The sequence below is a fragment of the Amblyraja radiata genome, chromosome 31 (assembly GCF_010909765.2).
Source record: "Amblyraja radiata isolate CabotCenter1 chromosome 31, sAmbRad1.1.pri, whole genome shotgun sequence".
NCBI lineage: Eukaryota > Metazoa > Chordata > Chondrichthyes > Rajiformes > Rajidae > Amblyraja > Amblyraja radiata.
Window position 1 is genome coordinate 29,887,717 of NC_045986.1, and position 13,911 is coordinate 29,901,627.

The 13,911-nt window shown below is 47.9% G+C and overlaps 1 protein-coding gene across 6 annotated transcripts in view; it reads right to left on the bottom strand.

Annotated features, from left to right (window-relative positions):
• Nucleotides 1-13,911, bottom strand: part of kazn (kazrin, periplakin interacting protein) — a 165,773-nt gene that overhangs the window by 15,859 nt on the left and 136,003 nt on the right. The gene's annotated exons all lie outside the window — the stretch shown is intronic.

Genomic DNA, 13,911 nt, shown 5'->3' on the forward strand with positions numbered 1-13,911 from the left:
ATTTAGTCAGAGGGTGGTGAATCTGTGGAATTCTTTGCCCACCGAGTCCGTGCCGACCAGCGATCCCCGCACACTAACACTATACTACACGCACCAGGGACAATTTACCTACAAACTTTGGAGTGTGGGAGGAAACCGAAGATCTCGGAGAAAACCCTCGCAGGTCACGGGGAGAACATGCAAACTCCATACAGACAGCGCCCGTGGTCAGTGGAGTCAGTGGATATTTTTAAGGCAGAGATAGATAGATTCTTGACTAGTACGGGTGTCAGGGGTTGTGGGGAGAAGGCAGGAGAATGGGGTTGAGAGGGAGAGATAGTTCAGCCAGGCAGGGTAGACTCGATGGGCCGAATGGCCGTATTCTACTGCTAGTACTTATGAGGTTACAGAACGAAGATGTGTCAGTCTGTGCTGTGCTCACTCACGCTGGCATTACCTACATCCTGCACCTCGACTGAACTTTTGAGTGCAGCAGTTATCAGTGCCCGAAACATCTATTATTTATGTTTTAATTAAATTTCTTTATTTGAAATCTTATGCCAGCCAACCTGGCTTCAAATGATTATTCTTAAATCGTTGCTTTTGCCACACAATAGCTCCGATCCATCAAAGTAACCACTGTTTTCACATAACCGTTTTGCATCTATCGCTGTTGGAATTTCTAACTCCACATTAAATAAATCTTATGGCCACGTAACACTTGGATTTCAATCACCACGTCTGTGAGAGTGCGGGTAGTCACAGAGAATTTATTTTTCTTTGGTAGACAAAAATGCTGGAGAATCTCAGCGGGTGAGGCAGCATCTATAGATGCTGCCTCACCCGCTGAGTTTCTCCAGCATTTTTGTCTACCTTCGATTTTCCAGCATCTGCAGTTCCTTCTTAAACTCATGTTTTTCTTTTGGTTTAGTTCAGAGATACAGCGCAGAAACAGGCCCTTCGGCCCACCGAGTCCGTGCCGACCAGCGATCCCCGCACACTAACACTATCCTCCACACACCATCCAGGGACAATTTACATTTACACCAAGCCAATTAACCTACAAACGTTGGGGTGCGGGAGGAAACCGAATATCTCGGAGAAAACCCACGCAGGTCACGGGGAGAACGTGCAAACTCCGTATAGACAGCGCCCGTGGTCAGGATTGAAGCGGGGTCTCTGGCGCTGTGAGGCAGCAACTCTACCGCTGCGCCACCATGAGGAACCGAGTTATTATAGAGAGTTTGGACACAATGTGCTGGAGTAACTCAGCGGGACCAGCAGCATAGAAACATAGAAAATAGGTGCAGGAGTAGTCCATTCGGCCCTTCGAGCCTGCACCGCCATTCAATATGATCATGGCTGATCATCCAACTCAGTATCCTGTACCTGCCTTCTCTCCATACCCCCTGATCCCTTTAGCCACAAGGGCCACATCTAGCTCCCTCTTAAATATAGCCAATGAACTGGCCTCAACTACCTTCTGTGGCAGAGAATTCCAGAGATTCACCACTCTCTGTGTGAAAAATGTTTTCCTCATCTCGGTCCTAAAAGATTTCCCCCTTATCCTTAAACTGTGACCCCTTGTTCTGGACTTCCCCAACATCGGGAACAATCTTCCTGCATCTAGCCTGTCCAACCCCTTAAGAATTTTGTAAGTTTCCAAGTTTCTAAGCATCTCTGGAGAAAAAGGAATAGGTGACGTTCTGGGTCGAGGCCCTTCTTGCCCCCAAAGTATCTGCCAGTGAAACCACCAACTGGTGCTTTTACGTCTAGACCTGATGCTGGCGTGGATGCTAGCCACCCTTTCTTGTTCCATCCTCAGTAAAGGTGTTTGATTGAAAGATACAGCATGGATACAGGAGATTTGACCCAAGATTATTAAGGGCTTGGACACGCTAGAGGCAGGAAACATGTTCCCGATGTTGGGGGAGACCAGAACCAGGGGCCACAGTTTAAGAATAAGGAGTAAGCCATTTAGAACGGAGACGAGGAAACACTTTTTCTCACAGAGAGTGGTGAGTCTGTGGAATTATCTGCCTCAGAGGGCGGTGGAGGCAGGTTCTCTGGATGCTTTCAAGAGAGAGCTAGATGGGGCTCTTAAAGATAGCGGAGTCAAGGGATATGGGGAGAAGGCAGGAACGGAGTACTGATTGGGGATGATCAGCCATGATCACATTAAATGGCGGTGCTGACACGAAGGGCCAAATGGCCTATTCCTGCTCCTGTTGTCTATTGTCATCAAGTCCACAATGGCCATCGATCACCCGTTCATGCCAGTTCTATGTTTTCCCATTTTCTCATCCATTCCCTACACACCAAGGACCTGCAGGTTTGTAGGTTAATTGGCTTCTGTAAATCACCCCTAGTATGTTGGATGCAAAACTGGGAGAACATGGAACTAGTGTACAGCTGGTCCTGGGTAGGTGCGGATGTGGTGGGCCGAAGGGCCTGTTTCCGTGCTGTATCTCTGAAACTACAGAGGCCACTCAATCGACAACCCTTGGCAGCTTTGGGATGCGGAAGGAAACCCACACGGTCGCAGGGAGAACGTGCAAACTCCACACAGACAGAGATGCACCCCATCTCAGGACCGAACCTTGGTCGTTGGCGCTGTGAGGCAGCAGCTCTACCCGCTGCACCACCTGTTGGTCTAACAAACCAATTCACACACATATACGTTACAAGAACTTGCCCCGGTTTTCAAACTGTTATTTGTTAATTGGCAGGCGTTGGTGTTAGGGTGGGCGGGCATTGCCCCTAAGAACATGTCGCTGGCTTCTCTTGTTGAATCAACGTTGATCTCTAGTGCATGGGACCACAGACCTTCAACGAGGGGACAACGATGATTTGGGCCCAATCATAGTGAACGAAGGGAGATGTGATCGCACGTCTAGACGGCCCGGGGCCGGAGGGGAGACGGCAGTCGTGATCTCCTCGTACACTCACCATCCATCTAGCACACCGCTCACACTAACGGGGCACACTGCTCACACTCACCATTAGAGGCACGCTGCTCACAGTCACTATCAGTGACACTGCTCACACACACTAGTGGAACACATTGCACACACTCACTATCAGATACACTCTTGCTCACACTATCAGTGGCACACTGCTCACACTCACTAGTGGTGACACATTGCTCACACTTACTATGTGACATACTGCACACACTCACTATCAGACACATGGTGCTCACACTCACTATCAGACACACACTGCTCACACCCACTATCGTGCCACACTGCTCACACTATCATTGACACACCGCTCACACCCACTATCGTGCCACACTGCTCACACTCACTATCAGTGCCACACCGCTCACACTCACTATAGTGCCACTGCTCACACTCACTATCAGTGACACACCACTCACATGGAGGCCGATTGCTCACACTCAAGGACTTCTGTCACTACTCTAGTCGATGTCTCTGTCGTCAGCCAACAGGTAACAGAAAGAGATTTTCTTTAACATTGATCTGAAATGGAATGAAACTCAAACATCCAGCTGTGACAGATGTGCTCGCTGCTTCTCAGAGAAAGATTATTTGTGAAGCAATGTATATATTTAGCTTCTTGTCCCCGGCTGTCAGAAACACACAGGGCTCATCCATTCGTGCTGCGAGGATCCTGCTGGCCACGTTCCACGCCGATGCAACATGATTCTAGCCCACACCCGCAGCTCACACGCATCAAGGTGTTAGTGTAGGGGCCAGGTATTACACTGGTGCAGGTATTACACTGGGTGTCAGGGGTAAAGGACGTTCCTTTAGGAAGGAGATGAGGAGGAATTTCTTTAGTCAGAGGGTGGTGAATCTGTGGAATTCTTTGCCACAGACGGCTGCGGAGGCCAAGTCAATGGATAGTTTTAAGGCAAAGATAGACAGATTCTTGATTAGTACGGGTGTCAGGGGTTATGAGGAGAAGGCAGGAGAATAGGGTTAGGAGGGAGAGATAGGTCAGCCATGGTGGAGTAGATTCGTTGGGCCAAATGGCCTAATTCTGCTCCTATGACTTATGAATACGAATTGAAGATGGTCCCTATCCTTGGTGGAGAGGTGCTCAGAGTCCCTAAGCTGCCAGGACAGCACGAGACAGCCTGTTCACCAGAGATAGACACAAAATACTGGAGGAACTCAGCGGGACAGGCAGCATCTCTGGAGAGAAGGAATAGGCTGCCTGTCCCGCTGAGTTACTCCAGCATTTTGTGTCTATCTTCGGTGTAAACCAACATCTGCAGTTCCTTCCTGCGCATGTTCACCAGAGAGTCAGAAACCCACAATGTGGAAGGCAAGAAGCCGGAGTAAAGATGTTTCAAATACATCTGGCACAGGCGATATTGGCACAGGTAACATTGGCACAGGTGACACAGCTGCAGAAACTGTACAACTATTGGAGAAGAGAGCCTCTCTGTTCACTGAGCCACATCTAATGCAGACTATGTCAGATAATTCAGGAGAATCCTGCAATATGAAGAGGAGAAGATTGACAAATCTCTTGTGATTCCATGAAAGGCATCACAGCAGACCGGGGGTTCACTGATGTCACCTCCGGTTTCCTCCCGCACTCCAAAGACATGCAGGTTTAATGCATTAAGAAGATTTTCTGTTACGACAGACAATAAAGTTTTCTGAATCTGAATCTGAATCTGAATCTAATTGGCTTCGCTAAAATTTGTAAATTGTCCCTAGTGCGTAGGAGTGATCGCTGGACATCACGGACTGAGTGGGACGAAGGGCCTATCTCCACGCAGTATCTCTAAAGATTGTTTAAAGATTTGCTAACAACAGCAAAGTGATGTGGACACAGGATATAAAGGCAGAGGTTGGTGCAAATCTTCAGTGGGCCAGGCAGCTTCTCTGGAGAAAGAAACAAAGATGACTCCCATCTTTAGTTTAGTTTAGAGATACAGCGTGGAAACAGGCCCTTCGGCCCACCGAGTCCGCGCCGACCAGCGATCCCCGCACACTAACACTATCCTACACACACACACACACACACACACGGGGGACAACTTACATTTACACCAAGCCAATTAACTTACAAACCTGCACGTCTTTGGAGTGTGGGAGGAAACCGGAGCACCCGGAGAAACCCACACAGTAACGAGGAGAACGTGCAAACTCCGTACAGACGGCACCTGTGGTCGGGATGGAACCCGGGTCTCCGGCGCTGTGAGGCAGCAACTCTACCCGCTGCGCCACCGTGACGCCCATATTCTGATGAATAACTCTTGATGAATCATCCGTGATCTGGAACGTGAGCGAATCCGGAGGGAACTGGCCCACGCTGCGGATTGAACATTACCCGGTCTTACTCAAACAGCCAGATAGCGAATCGTGGAACAAAGTTGAGATGGGTGACTCTGCCGTTGCGCTGGCGAATAGTTCCGATGCATTTCACGACAGGTGACAGGTGGAGAAAAACAGACTTACCTGGCCACAGGTGCGACCCCCCCTCACCTGACACGGCGATTGCCCCAACACAGGGTGGAGAATGGGTTAGATGCAATGAGACGTGATGAGGGGGGGGGTTGTGAAAGGTTCCCCTCGCACAGACAGACACACATTGTGGTTATATTAGTGCAAGGGGGTTGTGAATGAGTAGTGAGCAGAAACACAGTGTGATGGATGGGTGGACAGCAAGCAGACGGACACCTGGGCAAAATGGGATGTGTTACCTTTTGCAAAAAAAAAAAACAGCTCTCCGGTTCAACAAGAATGAATTGTCGACATTTCCATCGACCAATTCTTTTTTTATTGATTTTAATTTTCAAAAGTTTTTTTGTTAAATTTGGTTGTGGCCGTGGGAAGTCCCAACAACTGACCAACCAGTGTTGAGCAGCAGCAGAGATCTTGTACCACCAAGTTCCGTTGCAACTTTCTGCAGGGGTCTCGAGCTTTAGCCACAAGTGCCCAGGGCAAGGTGCACACAGCTCGGTGGCCCTGAGCAGCTTAACATTTCTACATGGCCCCCAGGCTGACTTGACCGGGAGACTGGTGCAACATGGTTGGAAGAAACACGTTCTCAAACGTAAAGGCAGAGGGGCGTCACGGTGGCGCAGCGGTAGAATTGCCGCCTCACGGCGCCAGAGACCCGGGTTCCATCCCGACTACAGGTGCTGCCTGTAACGAGTTTGCACGTTCTCCCCGTGACCTGCGTGGGTTTTCTCCGGGTGCACTGGTTTCCGGCCACACTCCAAAGACGTGCATGTCTGTAGGTTAATTGTTCCCCAGTGTGTCGGATGGTGTTAGCATATGGGGATCGCTGGTCAGCATGGATCGGTGGGCCGAAGGGCCTGTTTCCGTGCTGTATCTCTAACTTGGAATATCAGTAAATCCCGAGCCCTTCACACACTCTGCTACCGTACATGCAGCCTGGAAAGGAAGCAGTGGGTGGCGGTGCATTGATGTGTTGACCAGGCTCACCCTGCCACCCTGTGTTGGAGCCACGATGGCTTTCCTGAGGCAGGCTGCCATCTGTGTAGGAAGGAACTGCAGATGCTGGTTTGCACTGAAGATAGTCACAAAATGCTGGAGTAACTCAGCGGGACAGGCAGCATCTCTGGAGAGAAGCAATAGGTGTTTTGTGTCAAGACCCTTTGACTGCATCAGACGGCATGAAGGAGGGTGTCGACCTGAAACTTCACCCATTCCCTCTAGCCAGAGATGTTGCCTGTCCTGCTGAGTTACTCCAGCATTGTGTGTCCGTCTTCAATGCACACTGTGGACGGCTCGACTGCACGCAACAAAAAGCTTTTCACTGTACCTCGGTACACGTGACAATAAACTAAACTGTACTGTAAGCCTCACCCCGTGCTATTCTGAACGTGGACTAGTCGAATCCTTTGAAAAAAAAAAATCCAACTCCTGAGGAAACCTTAAACTAGAATCAATATCCGTTTAAAAAAGGTCGCGCACTCTCACAGATTGACGAGCCCATCTTTAATCAAGGACTTTATATTGGGTGTGGGGTGAGGAAGGTCTAAGATCTTTCTTCAATATATCAAAGGCCTGTTCTGCAATGTTAATGAACTTGGATACCATGACCAAGCATTAGTTTAGCAGAACCGTGTAATGTTGCTCTTGGGACTTGGAATAAACACAGCATGTATCAGAACAAGCAGCTAATTGGTACAAATGTTTAAATTAGACGCAACAGTCGACGGCCGTAAGCCTGGGCCTTGACCTCCAGCTTGAAGCAGATAAACAGATGAACGAACGTACTAGAAGCGGGGTTTCTCCTGTCAGCCCAGTCAGCCTTTACCTACTGCCCAAAGATCCTGTAGCAAGCAAGATAGTGCATTCCTGCTAAGACCAATGTGCTGACATGTAGTACACTACGGAGGGGAACGGCGGCCATTTCAGTAACCCTAACCCGACTTTGCAAATCCCTCTCGCAGTGTAATCAAAGTTGCGGGGTAAGAGTTTGTGTGTGTGACATAGTGTTAGACCCATTATTCACAATTCTGTTCATTCATAATTCTGCTATTTTTTGTTAATGATTAATATGTCAATAAATTATAATTCTGTTCATTTTCTTTTTTTTAATGTTTTTTTAAAAACGGGAGCCGGTTACGGAAATGGCGTCGAAGATTACCCATGAATCTGCCCATGACCGTACTACGTCTTTTTTGTCGAGTGGGCTATCTTGCTCGCTGTAGGATCTTTGTTACGGCCCACACGAGGGTCCCAACACTGAACGCTCACCGCTGCAGATAATCTCATCAATATGTTCCTCTGCTTCATTCGGCCTTTTACTTCAGGGCCCATCTAGAAAATGATAGCCAGCATGGTGGGAGCCCCGAGACTTGAATTGCATGGAACCACGTCATGCTAGCGGCATGGTAGAGCAGCGGGTAGAGTCGCTGCCTCACAGAGCCAGGGACCCGGGTTCAATCCTGACTACGGGTGCGTTCTCCTTGTGACCTGCGTGGGTTTTCTCCGGGTGCTCCGGTTTCCTCCCACATCCCAAAGCCGCACAGGTTTGTAGGTTAATTGGCTTCGGTAAAATTGTAAATTTGTCCCCAGTGTGTGTGTAGGATGGTGTTGACGTACGGGGGTTGCTGGTCGGTGTGGGCTCGGTGGGCCAATGAGTGAAAGGCCTGGACAGAATGGATATGGAGAGGATGTTTCCACTGGTGGGAGAGTCCAGGACCAGTGGTCATAGCCTCAGAATTAACGGATATCCCTTTACGAAGGAGATGAGGAGGAATTTCTTTAGTCAGAGGGTGGTGAATCGGTGGAATTCTTTGCCACAGAAGGCTGTGGAGGCCAAGTCACAGAAAAGGGCTATATTTTTAAGTCAGAGATAGATATATTCTTGATCAGTACAGGTGTCAGGGATTATGGGGAGAAGATTGTTAAGGGCTTGGACACACTAGAGGCAGGAAACAAGTTCCCAATGTTGGGGGAGTCCAGAACCAGGGGCCACAGTTTAAGAATAAGGAGTAATCCATTTAGAATGGAGGAAACACTTTTTCTCACAGAGAGTGGCGAGTCTGTGGAATTCTGTGGAGGCCGGTTCCCTGGATGCTTTTTATTTCATCGTGACTCTTCAGCCACCGTGAAGACTTCCACTGGGCCAGCACGCGTTAGATCCGCCCATCGGATGGAGGCGATGGCTGCATTGGGCCTTTATAACCAGCTGCAGCTGGGACTCGGAAAATAATGGCTAAACCCGACGACTCTTACTTCTGGACCCAGTGGGCCGTTTCCGTGCATTTTGTACTTCATCGGGGATTGTACTTATGTGTGGCATTAATCTTCCTGATCTGTGTGCAAAAAAAATTATTCACTGTACCTTGGTACAGGTGATAATAAAACCCCTTGGAGTAACTCAGCGGGACAGGTGGCATCTCTGGAGAGAAAGGTCTCGACCGGAAACATCACCCATCCCTTCTCTCCAGAAATGCCGCCTGTCCCACTGAGTTACTCCAGCATTTTGTATCTATCTTTGGTTTAAACCAGCATCTGCAGTTCCTTCCTACACAATGAAAGAACCTTTCTTTGAACTGTAGGTAGACAAAAAGGCTGGAGTAACTCAGCGGGTGAGGCAGCATCTACGGAGCGAAGGAATAGGTGACGTTTTGGGTCGAGGCCCTTCTTCAGGCCGTTCTTTGAACCGTTGAACTTCCAGCGCCAAGTTCTTGCCCTAAATTCCAGAGGAGGGGAGCGGAGATACATAGTCTGAGGGGAAGTTAAATCCAAAATCCTGATAAAATCTTCCGGTGTTGAACTCTCCGAGCTCCCCCGTCATCGTGCCCTCTCCTTCGATGCAGGAAACCACACAGAAGATGTGCCGTTTATTTTAAAATAGGTTTTTATTTGAATCCACTTGTATTCGAAGCTACACTGCTGAGCTTCTCATAGCATTCAGTGCGGGGGGAATCAAACATTTTCACTCTCAATTTCCCCAGCATAAATCTTCTATTTAGTTTCTTAAATAAATCAATTTTTTCTTTCAGTATCGGTAGCATTATCTCACCTAATTTACAAATAACAAGGACCCCCAAATGGCGGGAATGCTTTTAAAAAGATGCCAAACTTACAAGGGATTTCAATGTCCATCCTATTGCTGTACACCACACAAAACAAGAATCTCAGACAGCACCACTGGCACTTAAACAAGTTCATGTACAATTACTTTAAGATTATTTTCTTCGTGAGTTGGGTGATTGTGGATGTGATGACAGGTTGTTAATGTTTCGGGGGGGGGGGAGGGGGAGGGATGCATTTCATTATTGTGGAGGTAACTTCACACCAAGAAGGGCAGGCCTGAATCGCTCTAAAGGGCCTGTCCCGCTTACGCGATTTTTTTTCGGCGACTTGCTGGCGCCCGTCGCAGTCGCAGCAGGTTGCCGAAAATCTTCGACGTGTTGAAAATCCAGAGGCGACCAGAATAAGGTACGATTCTTCGGGCGACTATTAACAGCCAGACAGGACGAAATTTCTCAACGTGTTGAAAATTCCAGCGGTGAGCAGAAAACTTTCGAGGTGTTGAAAATCCAGCAGCGACCAGAATAAGGTACGACTCTTTGGGCGACTGCGTACCTTTTTCTGGTCGCCGCTGGATTTTCAACACCTCGAAATTTATCGGCCACCTGCTGCGTATGTGACGGGCACCAGCAAATCGCGGGGAAAAAAAACCCAAAACGCGTAAGTGGGACAGGCCCTTTGTAGACTGACGGGAGAGGAGTGGAATTGAAATGACTTGTAAGTTCGACAACATCTTAACAGGTATCACAAAGCGTCTCCTTAGGAAATAAAACAGAAGACTCACAAAATGAAAAACACGTCCAACATCCCATGCAAGTTAACTCCTGCAACTGGTCTCTCAACATTGTGTCGTAGACATTCCCACTACAATAGCCAGCCTCCTCTGCAAAGTGAGATGGGGGGCACACACACACACACTCACACACACACACTTTCCAGCAGTCCCCCCGCCCCCCATACGATGGTAGTGCACCAAAGATCCTATAGCGAGCAAGATAGACCACTCGACGAAAAAGACATAGTACGGTCATGGGCAGATTCGTGGGTAAATTTTGGCCCCATTTCCGTAACCGGCTTCCGTCTCCGTACCAAAGATCCCACAGGATACTAGTGCGGAGACGGAAGCCAGTTACGGAAACATCCTCGTAAAAATAAAAGTTTTTTGGTAAAAATCTTCTCCTCATTTTCAGGATTTTAATTTATTAACAGAAACTGTTCCCCCGCCACGTTGATTACACTGCGGGTCGGGTCGGGTCGGGTCGGGTTACTAAAATGGATGAAAAAAAGGCCCACGTTCCGCTCCGTTGCGTACTACACGTCAGCCCATTGCATTTAGAAGGAGTGGTCTATCTTGCTCCGCTATAGGATCTTTGGTAGTGTGTTAGTTTGACATTATTTGCAGTTTGACAATTATTTTTAAAGAGACCTTGAAACTTTTGTCTGGGCCACAAATAAAGGCTCTTCGGAATAGCCGGCCTGTAGGTTTTGCGATGATAAATTTGTGATCTCAAATTTAATTTGTTTAAAAAAAAAATCTTTACTGAGATAAAATGACATCATCCTTTCTGGAAGACAGAAATGCTGGAGAAACTCAGCGGGTGGGGCAGCGTCTACTGAGTTTCTCCAGCATTTTTGTCCACCTTCGATTTTTCCAGCATCTGCAGTTCTTTCTTAAACATTTCTCTTAAGGAGTAAGCCATTTAGAACGGAGATGAGGAAACACTTTTTCTCACAGAGAGTGGTGAGTCTGTGGAATTCTCTGCCTCAGAGGGCGGTGGAGGCAGGTTCTCTGGATGCTTTCAATAGAGAGCTCGATAGGGCTCTTAAAAATAGCGGAGTCAGGGGATATGGGGAGAAAATGACATCGGGAGAAGAATGGAGAGCAGGGGAGAGACAAGACTTTGCCTTCCATCACAGTGAAGAGGAGATTCGCTGTGATGGATGTTTGTGTGGGTGTGTGTCTTGGTTCTTTTCTTGTATTACTGCAGAAACCAAATTTCGTTTGAACTTCATGTGAGGTTCAAATGACAAATAAACGGTATGTATTGTATTGTATTGTATTATAGGAACGGGGTACTGATTGGGGATGATCAGCCATGATCACATTGAATGGCGGTGCTGGCTCGAAGGGCCAAATGGCCTACTCCTGCACCTATTGTCTATTTCATAATTTCTGGTGCTGCAGAACCAATTTTTTTAGATCCACGGACTGGAAAAATTGTATTATTAACGTTCCAATAAAAACTGCAGCCGTAGCAGTGACCTGTGAAGGTTTCTGATTATAATCCAGTTCCACAGTATTTTAATGAAGCAGGCATTTAAAATGGCTGATAATTCATGGCTGGCAGCTGTAAGTAATGAGCGATGACTGGGCACCCTCTGCAGAGTGGGGCTTGGTCTGTAGCTGCCACTAACCCAGGGAACATGTCTCAGGAATTACATTTAGTTTAGTTATCTAGCATGGAAACAGGCCCTTCAGCCCATCGAGTCCACACTGACCACCCGTTCACACTAGTTCTATGTTGTCACACTTTCCCCACTCGCTACACGTCAGCTGCAATTAACCTATAAACCCGCACGTCTTTGGGATGAGGGAAGAAAGCGGAGCACCCGGAGGAAACCCACGCGGTCACTGGGAGAACGTGCAAACTCCACACAGGCAGCAGCCGAGGTCAGGATCGGACCCGGGTCTCTGTGAGGCAGCAGCTCTACCCGCCGCGCCACCGTGCCGCCCATGGTGAAGTCATTAGATTGGAGAAGCCCCATGTTTAGAGTCTTACTCGATCGCTGTCTAGCAGAAGTAGCATGTGACTTCCACCAACCATGGGGACAATTGTTTGAGAGGGCAGAAATTGGCATCATGTTTGGCACGGACATTGTGGGCCGAAGGGCCTGTTCCTGTACTATCCTATGTAACTCTACATGGGCCTGTGACTAACTTAACCTCTGCAACTCTTCTGTGGAACATTCCACTGATGGAAGAGAGAGGGAATGATGCAGACAGGCAAATGTTGCACGCAAATATTTAGATCGTTAAACTATCTGAAGAAGGGTCTCGACCCGAAACTTTACCTACTTCTTCTCTCCAGAGGTGCTGCCTGTCCCGCTGAGTTACTACGGCTTTTTGTGTCTATCTATCTATTAAACTATCACAGCCAGGTGTCGAAAACAGAAGGGTCATGGAATCTTGGCTGAGATCAGCAGAATGTAAAGGGATGGTATAATATGTAAAGGGATGTAATGCTGGATGCTATAATGTTTGCAAGTCCTTCATGGGCCATTCATGGGCTGTTAGCGGCATCTGCCACAACTGGAGAGCTGTCCTGAACCACTAGCTACCTCATTGGAGACCCTCGGACTAACTTAATCGGACTTTACTGGCTTTACCTTGCACTAAACGTTATTCCATAATCATGTATCTGTACACTGTGGACGGCCCGATTGAAATAATGTACAGTCTTTCCCCTGACTGGTTAGCACGCAACAAAAGCTTTTCACTGTAGCTCGGTACACGTGACAATAAACTAAACTGAAGTGTTATGCTTATTGCACCACACCTGTGAAACGTGACGCCTTGGTGAGTCTCTGCTGCAGTTTAATCACGATGACACCTGGACAGGTGGAGTTTGTATTGTCAGCATCGCACTCATTAGATTACATGCTCTCAAATTTATAAGTTAATGTGGCGTTTTAACAAAGTGCCCAAGATATTAAGGGTTTAAGAAGGAACTGCAGATGCTGGAAAAAACGAAGGTGGATAAAAATGCTGGAGAAACTCAGCGGGTGAGGCAGCGTCTATGGAGCGAAGGAATAGGTGACGTTTTGGGTCGAGACCCTTCTTCCTGCCCCCACCATCTCCATATCAGTCTGAAGAAGGGTCTCGTCCCGAAACATCGCCTATTCCTTCGCTCCATAGATGCTGCCTCACCCGCTGAGTTTCTCCAGCAATCTTGTCTGCCTCTGGTTTGTGTATGGCAGCCCAGCTGAAGGGTTGGTTCTGGATTTTGTCCTGTCAGCACGCTTTGGTTCACAATCCCAGTAAATCTGCTGTGATTTTGTAGCCAATTCCAAGTGTTGGCGATGTGGAATCGGCCGTCCGTCAATAGGAAAGGCGGAACAAGGTCTCTTTAATTGAACACTCTCTATGTTTCAATCAGAACATGCTCAGCCCAGGAGTGTGGGGGGGGAGGGAGGGGTTGATGCAGCGACCATATTGTCACCAATCCAGTCCCTGGTTACTGGATCTGGAAACTGATCGTAACCGGAGATGATTTGAGGAAAACTGTGAGCATGCCCAGTTGTAGTGAGGAAGTTCCAATAAATGGTCAAACTGATGAAACACAACACAGTGTGGGACTTGGGAACGAACATACAGGAGAAATCACCTTACAAAGAAGCACAAAGTGCACAGATGCAATTATTTACAGAC